We start from the raw sequence: 10,813 nt of genomic DNA, 5'->3' as shown, positions 1-10,813 counted from the left end.
GACAGCCAGCATAAAAACACGGCAGAGTCCCCCTAGTAAAATTATTTATCAAGCTAACAAGGGAAGGACCCTTCTAGTAACAACAAGGCAGAAAGGAAAAGACATGGCTTTATATTTTACCTTTGGGTTAGCAAACCAGTAAAAATGCCAGCCGACAAGCACTTCCCATAAACATTTCTTCCTAAATGAGCTTCCTTGTTAGGGGGAAGGAAAAAAAAAAGTCTTTCAAGCTAAGGAGAAGTACCCTAGCTTTCCCGACAGAGAATTCTAGCATGTATGTTCTGACACTTTGGTCGCCAAATAACAACACTGAAAAACTAAGGTAGTGAGAATTCTGAATGGAGGGTAAAGAACAAATTAGCAGTTCATTAAAGGAAATGTGTTAAGGTCCTGACCATTGTACCCTCCTACCTGGATGTTTAAAAGAAATCGCAATTTGGGGAGATATTTTTGTTGAGGACTAGCTTTAACAGGCTCCGGAAAAACTACATCCTATCTATGCATACAGGCAGCTGTTTATACAGGAACCAGCGGGTCACCACTGCCCCAAGTTTCATTGCCATATAGTTTCTCAGATATTTATATTACGAGCAAATCCCCAAAGTCAATTTTTAAAGTCCAGTTTAACAATACCAATCTTTGATTATAAATTACATATTCCTTAAGTAATGCAGTTTGTAATAGCAAAGAGAAAACAAGAGGAAACAGAAATAGGGAAAGAAGGGAGGGAGGAAAGGAGGAAAGGAGAGAGAGAAAGAAAGAATAAAGAATAGAGAAAAAGGAGAGAAAGAATGAACAGAGAGAGAGCGAGAGAGCGAGAGAGAGAGAGCCTATAAACTCTGAATGGCCCAATCCCAATGAATTGTAAAGAAATAGTACCAAAAAAAGGATGCATTCTCAAAATAAATGCTACAAGTAACTCTTCACAATGAAGCCAACACACTGGAATCTTGTCTTTCCTAAAGTGACAAACCTCCATGGTTAAGAGTAATGATGGAAGGGACTATTTTCTAATTGTGGAAGGACACACTGCCCGCACAGAGGTGAATGACACTAAAACACTGGATACCACCCACCTTCCTACCTTAGGAAATACAAGCTTCCCAGTAACAGCATGGGCGAGTTTTCCATGACTAATATCAGCCAGCAAAAATCAGCAGGAAATAGAAGGGGGAAAAAAAAAACCAACCAAAAACAAACTCTTCCTTATTTCTTCTTCTCCTCTCTAGAACGGGGTGACATTTGGAGATGCCTTTGTGGAACCTCCCACTCTCCGCCAGGGTTCGCATCATAAGCTGCAGTTTTCTTCCAGGGTCAAAGGCCAAATCCTCCCTCCAGCTTGAATCCTAGCAGCTTGGTTTGGCAGCAGCAGGCTCTGCAGGGGTAACTTCTCTTACAGGCTCCCTTGTGGCCTCATGCTTACGGCCTCATTTCCCCCCTTAAGTCTGGGGTCTTGTAGGATGACACCCAGGCAGGCCCTGATCTTGATCAGGGCCGAGAGAGAGATGATACTACTGTAAGTGACTCCATCCCCTCTTTTGCCCTTAGGACTGGAATGTCCGCACCACACCACACTTTTATCAATGACTTTACCACCAACTGCTAAGCTGGGGCTTTGAGGGCGGCAGGGCTGTTCGTTTTGAGGCAGTGGTTTCCGCTGGATCCCTACAGCAGGTAAAGATGCCAAAGGGCTTTGAGTGGACAGCCATTCTCCGGACTTCTGCAGAGGATAGTAGCTTGGGGCAGTCATAGCTGGGCAGCAGGGTAGCCTCAACCTGGGTCAGGCAGAAACCGGGTTCCTATCTTGTCCCCTACTGGGAGGCCAACCCAGCAAGCACTCTCTTGAAACACCAGATAAAGCAGGCAGTAGCCATCCTCCATGCTCCCTTTACATGCTACTAGGCAAGAGCAAGACCCTGTTCAGAGATTTGAAGGTGATGAAAAAGAAAGTATTGAAAGTCTGAAGAAAACCAATAACAAGCACACAAAATGGCCTTTGAGTCTCGGCACAGGCACAGAACTGCAAGTATGTGCCACCCACAGGAAGAATGAGAAAGCAGCGCTGAGCCGGGGTCGGAAAGGTCAGAACCAGAGAAGGAATTTCTCTTGGCTACCCTGGGTGTGGAGAGGAGAGACAGCCAAGCATCCCTCCAGCAAACTCCACGCCCTCGGAAATGCAGTGCGAAATTCCAGGGTTACAGACACAGTGTATCCTTAAAGATCAGTTCTGAATAATTTCACTGGGCAGGATGGGGGCACAAAAGTAAGCAGAGTTGTATTCTGTTCAAAATGTTCAGTAAGAAACTCCCACATTAGTACCCTCTCTCTCTCCTCCTGTCTCTCTCTCTCTCTCTTCTTGTACGTAAGAGATGAATTGCAACGGAAAATATAAACACCCTAGAGGCATACCACAGCAACACTTGAGCCTGATAATTAACTACCACGAAGAGTGGTGGGGGTGTGAGGGAGGAGAGAGGGGAAAGCGAGACTCACCTTAGAATCCTTTTACATAACCACAAGCCCCAACTCAACTCTGACTCTGACTTTAGTGGCCAGCAGGATCCAGGACCGAAGCAAAGAAACTTTGTCTGTAAAACCCAATTTAAAGGAAGATGACCCTCAGGGCCAAATTCAGGGAGCATTTGAGATCAATTCTATTCTCTTCTCCACTGGCTACCTGCTAGCAAGTGAACTACCTGAGCTTTTCAAGGGCTGCAGGTGAATAGCCACATTATTAGATAATGCCTGCTGAGGAAAACACAATCTCGCCAACTAACAAAATCCTCCAGACTGTCATTTTCAACCCATTGCTGATTTAAATTACACAGCACATACGCCTGGATGATTAATTAAGGTGTTAATAATATCTTTCAGCCACTTACACCTGAGGTTGCTCTTCGGTGACCGCTCTGTCTCCGTTAACCATGCCTGTCAGTGCCAGCATAGCTGGTTTGGAATTCTCCCATTCAGCATCCCAAAGGACCTTCTCTCCTGCTCGCCTTTTTGGGGTGAGTTTGCCTGGTGCTGGCGAGCTACTAATATGCTAATACAAAAATACTGTTCCTGTGGATAGATACTGGAAAGAGAGCCCACTGCCCGTGCCTTGTCCTACTGGTTTCCAGAAATGACAAAATACATAAGCAAAATCAAATAGAACACTTCAACCCTGGTGCTTAGCTCATTTATTGCTGATTATTTCATTAGGTGCCAGGAAAAGCAAAAAAAAAAAAAAAAAAAAAAAAAAGCAGATGCCAAACAACAACTTGACAGTAATTTTTGGAAGGAGGAAATGAAAGCCTCCACAAGCGGCAGGTGAAAGGAGTTTAAACATTGGCATCTGGAGATGTTAGTGGCAAGTCTGAGCTTTTGGCAGGTGACTGAGTGTGTGCTTTTACAAGAAACATTCTTCCCAGGACTGTGGTGCTGTTCTTAAGTCATGAATGCTCTACATTTGCAGAAATCCCTCCTTTGTATCCCTCCACCCCATAAATGCATATTTCTCTAGAGCTACCATTTCAATAGTATCCTAGGATCAATGAGAAATAATACAGGTTCATTTGGCATCATTATGCCAGCTACAGGAGTGAAATTAATTGATTAAGTCACCTCAATGGCGAGCCAGTACCAGCGGAGGGAATGACTATGGATGGAAGGAGTGGCCAACGTTACAAAGGACATTACTTAAAGAGGAAAACAATAATAATTACAATGAACCAATTAGGTGTGTATGAAGAAAGAAATGGTTCCAATGGGATTGTTTCCCCTAACTTTCACAGTGCCAAAGGGTATAATGATGCAATAGGTTGGAGACAAACTTATGGAATTTGTGCTACCTAGGTCTCAGCTACAAATTTTCAAGCAAGACAACGTTCTCCTACTTCTCATCTGGAAAGTGGGCATTTATTTGAGATACCCACTGTGTAGAAGCCCCAAGAAGACTTCGGTCAGGAGAATTAGGAGCAGCTACTTGGGTTTCTCAGATGAACCAAGATTTCATAACCTAGAGTCTGAGTTCCACACCACCTTCATATGGAAACACAGCCTTGCCATTTCTGTTAAAATACTTTCAGGCTTTCCACAAACAAGGGATACCAGTCAGGCATGGCTCCAGATATTTGAACTAAACAGTTCACACACTGGGCTAACACACACACATAGACAGTGGGCACTGACTGGGAGCCTGTGCTCACATTTTAGTTCCGGAAACCAGGTAAGAAAAATAGAAAGAAGATTTCTGAGTACCTTGACTGGTTTTCTTTTGTCACAGTTTAGTTTTACTCAGTTCATAACATAGCAATGCCCTCCTTTCTTACATTTGACAGCCTTTTGGACTTCTATCATTGGCAAAGGTATGGACAGGATTAAGTATGTCTACACTATGAGACTAGGTGGGAAACGGGTGAGTCTATTAGAAGCCAGGTGCTGTTGCTACAAGTCCTCTCCGTGACCCCTGCAGGTGCCAGGAAAGCCACAAACAGCCTCTCTGCACCCCGTCCCCTCTGTACTACCCCAAGACAGCTCTTCAAGGCTTGGTTGCATTCAGAGAGGTCTTAGCTCAAGTCAGGAGCATCTGAAAGGAGCAGAATGTAGATGTGGCTAAGGCCCATCAGCCTCTTCCAAGACCACATTTCAGCACAGGAGGAACAAGGGCATAGTTAGAAGGTCTGCTTTCCACTTGGGTGAAATCCTTCATAGACTATCTCCTTGTGACAATTCAGACAGGGAGGCCTTCTTGAAGTCTAACTCAAAAGCCACCCAAAATGGGTGGGTGGGGGCAAGCCATATTAATAGCATCACTTGTTTCCATGGCAACAGTCATACCTGTGGCACTGATGTGCCTAGTCAAATAGTTTGTTCGTTTGTTTGTTTGTTGCCAGTCCTGGGGCTTGGACTCAGGGCCTGAGCCACTGTCCCTGGCTTCTTTTTGCTCAAGGCTAGCACTCTGCCACCTGAGCCACAGCGCCATCTCTGGCCGTTTTCTGTATATGTGGTGCTGGGGAATCGAACCCAGGGCTTCATGTATTTGAGGCGAGCACTCTTGCCACTAGGCCATATCCCCAGCCCTAGTCAAATAGTTTTAGGGAGTGGAACTCAGACACGCAGTGCTGGGGTACTGACCTGCAGGTTAAAAGACTTTTCTTGAGAAAGCACAGCCTAGAAAAACCATGCATTTGGGTTGGTCAGCATAGGTGAGGTCAGAATGCGTGCTAACAGGAAACATTACTCAGGATCACGAGATATTACAGAACTTGAGAATTAAAATTTTCTTTTGAATACCACTTGGAATGCACCTTTTCTAATATGCCTGCGAAACACAATATAATTTAGACTATGTTTCGGAGAAGAAATAAAAGGTAACTAAATAGCTCCCCAAATGGCTTCTGATTTAATTTTCAGACCCTAACCTAGAAAACAGCCAGAAATAAGTGATGGGTCTTGTACATAGTTGAAATCAGCAAAAGAGCAGAAAACCCAGTGGTTTGACATCTCTAAGCTCATACTAGTGAAATTCCTTAACCAAAGAGACTTTGTGGAAAATAAACCAAGTAACTCTCCCAAGAGCACCAGGCACAGAGCTTTTTTCATAAGGTAGCTTATAATATCTAATATCACAGAGGAACTTCAAGGAATTGTCCTCCCCTCCCCAAACTCCCCATCTGACCAGCTACTCTCCTCTTCCGTGCTCTCACCTGTCAATCATACTCACAGCCGAAATTTGATTTCTCTCCACCAGTAACCTTATATGAAATATTACCAAGGGGTCAAGATCTGTGTGAACCTTGCTTTTAGAGTTCATTAACTCTTTGTTCAAAATGGATGGTTTCCATGTTATAGAAAACCTGCCACAGAGCCTGGATCATCACATTTAATAGGTAACTTTCAAATCACAATTATCAAGACCAGGATAAGAGAGTGGATCAAAGGTTGAAACTGCATGCACACATATGGACATGCAAAGGAACGTTGAGTTACGATCTACGCACAGGAGCAACGAAAGAAAACATTCTTTGGGGATGAGGTTAGCAGTAAAGACACCAGGTGACACGTTCCCAGTCCAATTGTTGCCAGTGAGATGCTCATCACCATACAGGTTAAGAAATCAGATACTACTTTCGAATACAGGATGGGGAAGAGGTTCTGCTTTTGTCCAGGTACCTTCAAGTGCCTTCTTTGCAAACAGTAGCAATTTGACAGTGTGACTTTCGCCCCCCTCCGTTTCACTTTAAAAAAATAAAATAAAAGAAAGTATTTCATGCAAATTTCTCAGCAAGCAAAATATGTAATGAAGAACAAAAATCCAACTTTCTTCCATTAGCCAATGAGAGGTCACAAGAACGCATAAAGACTATGACACTAAATAATGATTGGTGTGAAAATGTTGATTTAGCTCCTCCAAAGGAAGGCAGTTCATCATTTAATTCGCGCTGGGAGACTTGTCATTGAAAACCATTTAAAAAGCTCAGTTTCTGTCTTTCTTTTTATTTTTTTTTTCTCTAGTAGATGGAAATTATATTGCTGCCTCTCACTAGTCTGTTCTCCTGACCCATCGGCTCCCAGCCAAAGAAGGGACGACTCTCTAAGCCACAATTTGGTTACAGAAAGAAAGATCCACTGAGCTTTGAAATGACAGTACATTTTCCATCTAGGAGCTAGCTGGGACTAGAGTATTAAGGGATCGTGAATTAGGCATGCTTATGGGAGCAGAGGTAGTGCTCGCCACAGTGGCAGTGTCTATCAGCGGCCCAAATTCACTCCAATTATCTGACACTCCAAGGAAGGACTGTCTTTTGCTGTTTCCACGAGGGTTAAGGATGGAGACGTGGGAGGTATTTACACCGGATAGACACACAGCCATATGACAACATGAAAACTGCAAATAAATGCATGCCAGGAACACACATCGTTCCTATCCATCACCCTCTCCTACTCCCAGCGTTGAGTGTGTGTCCCCACGGATGGTTCTCGTGAAGCCCATGTACTAAAACCAGGAACTTTGCTCTACCGAATACAATAGCAGAAGTGCGTGCTGGCTGGCTTCCTTTTCCCATCAAGGCAAACTCACTCAAACAGGCACATGCAAATCAAAAAAATCAAGCTGTACCTCTTCGACTTCAGGCCACAGGATTTTTTTTCACATCACTGATGTAGAGGACTCTCTTGGGTACCTGATTTAGCAAATATATTAAAATAAACAAAGGGTAATTAATAACCATGAGTTGTGTTCTGAGGACAGTATGTTAAAGGCAGCCTAATTATCTTTATTAAAAGGGTAGAGTTGGACTAAAGGAGGAGTGATTTGATTCTACTTGCTTTAGGCCAGAGGAGGGTTCTGCATGGGCAGAAATGACCCACGATGTAACCTTACATTCTATCAACGATGGCTCCCCTTCTAGGAGGTCTTAATAGCCATCAAGCCACTGGCCAGTGCTCTAATCAGCTGTGAAGCTGTCCCCGGTTATAAAGGGAACTTAAGCACTGCACAGAATAATTGAATTGTCCCTGGGCTGGACCAAGTCCAGGTTTTGCAGGTAGATTAGTAGGATGTGTTTGTTTTCCACCATATTCATCCCCCACCCCCACCCCACCCCTTCATTTCTCTGGTCATTCTGCCAGTACACACTGTTGATCATAACTACAAACAAAATCATTAGATATCATCCCTTTTCCTCATTAACTTCTTCTCTGCTTAAATCACTTGTAAGGAATACTTAGGACATTGATATAAAGGTGTGTTTTTTTTTAAAAGAGAGAGACTTTTGCTTCACAGTGAATAGCAAAAGCACAGTAACTCAAAGCACTTAGCTTTCTCTGTTTTTACAAAAAACACAACACCCCTTATTGCTATTAGCTGTACTGATATAAATGGCAAAATAATCATTTGCCATGCAGAGTCTAATGTTTTCCACATGGCAGCTTAATAACAAAGCAGACCTGTCATTTCTTCCTATGTTTAGTCACACTGTATCCGATCAGACTGTCAAAATACATTTAAAATCTAATTTTAAGAATTCAACAGGGTTACAGCACATCTGTGTACAACAACTGAAATAAACTAGTAGGTCAATGCACTTTTTTTCCCAACAAGTATATTCAGTTATTTTTTTGAATCCTCTATACATTGATTTGAATTACATTACAAGTGATGTGAACAAATACACAATGTTCATTGGCATGCTGAATTCTGTAGACCGTCATGACTGAACACAATCTTTATTCAGTTAAATTATCACTCATCATAACTCTTCAATTCTTTCCAATGCTTTTTATCTAAATAATAAGGCTATGCTCAAGTGCTTGGATAAAAGAATTTCTCTCTCTCTCTCTCTCTCTCTCTCTGCCATTTGAAAGGACATTATTTACTTCATTCATATTTCATATTAGAAATGCTTTTTAAAAATAAGCTGGTACTATGGCTTGAACTCAGGGCTTTCAGCACTCCCTTGGGTTTTTGTTTTTGTTTTTTCCACTCTATCCTATAAACCACACTTCTACTTTGGCTTTTTGCAGGGCTAATTGGAGATAAGACTCTCATAGATTTGCCTGCCAGACTGGCTCCGAACCTTGATCCTCAGATCTCAGCCTCCTGTGTAGCTACAACTAAAGTTGTGAGCTACAAGCAGCCAGCTTAAAAACACTTTTGAAACCTTAAAGTACAAACCTCTCTTCTTCAAAACTTAATCTCATGCCAAATACACTATTGCTACCAAATAGAAAAGAGACAAGAAATATACTGAAAGTATACAACAAGTGCATCAATAATATAATTTGCTCTCCATCTGAAGTTCAAAGAGTTAATCTCCAAGCACAATAAAAACTGCCCATTTAAGTTTTTAAAAAAATAATAAATCTTTGGGAACAACAGATTTTTCTGGAAATTGAAGCAAACAAGAATTTTAAAGCCACAGCGAGCGTAGAGGGAGTATTATTGCAATTTCTCTGGGGCATTGCAAACATATGCTAAGCTTTGGCAAGGAGTATTTACATGAGATCATATACTTGTGAGACATTTTTCAATTTTAGAAAAATATTACAAAGCAATAATCAGACACCAGCTTTTACAAAATGCTCCATTTTTCCTTCCTGACCTTATCATTGATATAGTCAGTCAGTAGTTATTTTGGGAGGAAAAAAAAACAGCCTCATTAAATGCAATATTTGGCATGGTGCCGAAAAAAATCTCATAAAATAGATGATGTCCTTTTTAGTTCACTGGTGTCGTTTTCCTTAGAACGACCTCTCCTCTCTAGCCACTTGGGGAAATCACTCTGTTATCAAGACATTTACTTTAAAAAGCTGGAGTGTGTGTGTGTGTGTGTGTGTGTGTGTGTGTTTGGAGGGGTTCTATTTGCACACCTGAATAGAGTCCAAAAACCACTGTGGTTTTTGTGTTCTCAGTACCTTTGCCCAGACTCGTCACTGGGGAGGGGGGAGAGGCAAGGGGCTCTCACTTGGGACTGAGAGAGAGGTCAGAGCTGGCCCAGGCTGGTGTGATCTAAGCCAGATGCTTGATAGCATGAGGCCTCTTGTGCTAACCACCACTGGAAGGGTTAGGGTTTTTTTGTTTTGTGTTTTTTTTCTTGTGGGTGTGTGTGTGTGTGTGTGTATCTCACAAGATTCAAAAGGGGCCCCATGTCTTTGCAAGCATGCCTAGGAAGTGTGTCACAGATTATCAGTCTGTGACTCCACACGCCCCTCAAGTCATAGAAAGTCTGGCAGACAGGATGTCACCTGCCTTCCACAGGGGAGAATTTTTCTCACATCCAGGCTCTTCTCCTGTCCACCAAAGCGTGGAACGGAGACACCCTGCCCCTGTGATCATCTTAATTTTTTAAAGTGAAAGCTGCAGATCTATGTTTCAATAGCTCTCCTCCACCCCCCCCCCATTCTGCAATGTGTTATATAAATTATATAAATAATGTGTGGAGTTCACTGCCGGAAAAGTGTAGAAAGACAGTATTGTCTTTGAGTAGATTCGAACTTAGATTGACAGCCCTAGGGTTTTTTTTTTTTCTTTTTCTTGTTCTATCAAAAAGCAAAAACACAAACCACCCTAAGATACATGGTTTTAAAATCTGACAGTGTACAAGTGCCTGGGAGGTTTATTTCATTCTTTTAGTTTCAGTGTATCTATGTGCTTATTAATAATACATTCTTCCCTAACAGAGAGAGAGAATGAGAGAAGAAGAAGAAGAAGAAGAAGAAGAAGAAGAAGAAGAAGAAGAAGAAGAAGAAGAAGAAGAAGAAGAAGAAGAAGAAGATTTGTTTATGCAGATGGAGTAACGCTGTGTGACTTCCCCACTCTCACCGTGGAAGGCCTGTCCTGGAGTGGGCGCCTTGGAAACGTGCTTCTGCGGGGACAGTTGCAGGGAATGCCCGCCAGCCCCCAGGACCGGGCCCGGGGGCACGGGAGCGGGGAGGAAGCCTCAAGTGTGTTTGCCCAGCTTTGCTTCGCATTGCACCGCACACTATAAACCGTGGGGACACCGCCGAGCCCACGGGGACGCTCAGGGGGCCGCGTCGACGGGAAGATTTTTAATCTGCATTTCCCTCTTCCCTTTCTCTTTGTCCTTCCTGATTCTATCTCCACGCGGGGGTGTGGGGAGGTGTGTGGTGGGGGGGGGGTGGGAAACGGGCCAGGGGATGAATGAAGATGCAAGGCTGTGGAGCGCGGTTCCGGGGTGCCGCGGGTGGGGAGGGGTCTCGGGCGCAGGGCTCGGGAACCTGGCTGGCTCGCTCCCTGCCCGCGCCCCGCAGCGCAGCGCCCCAGGTACTTTGGATGAACTTGGAACCCGAGTCCAACTCCGATCCGAGC

Source organism: Perognathus longimembris, chromosome 10, assembly GCF_023159225.1.
Source record: "Perognathus longimembris pacificus isolate PPM17 chromosome 10, ASM2315922v1, whole genome shotgun sequence".
NCBI classification, from domain to species: Eukaryota; Metazoa; Chordata; class Mammalia; order Rodentia; family Heteromyidae; genus Perognathus; species Perognathus longimembris.
The sequence above is the reverse complement of the archived record's forward strand: the minus strand, read 5'-3'. Positions refer to the sequence as shown.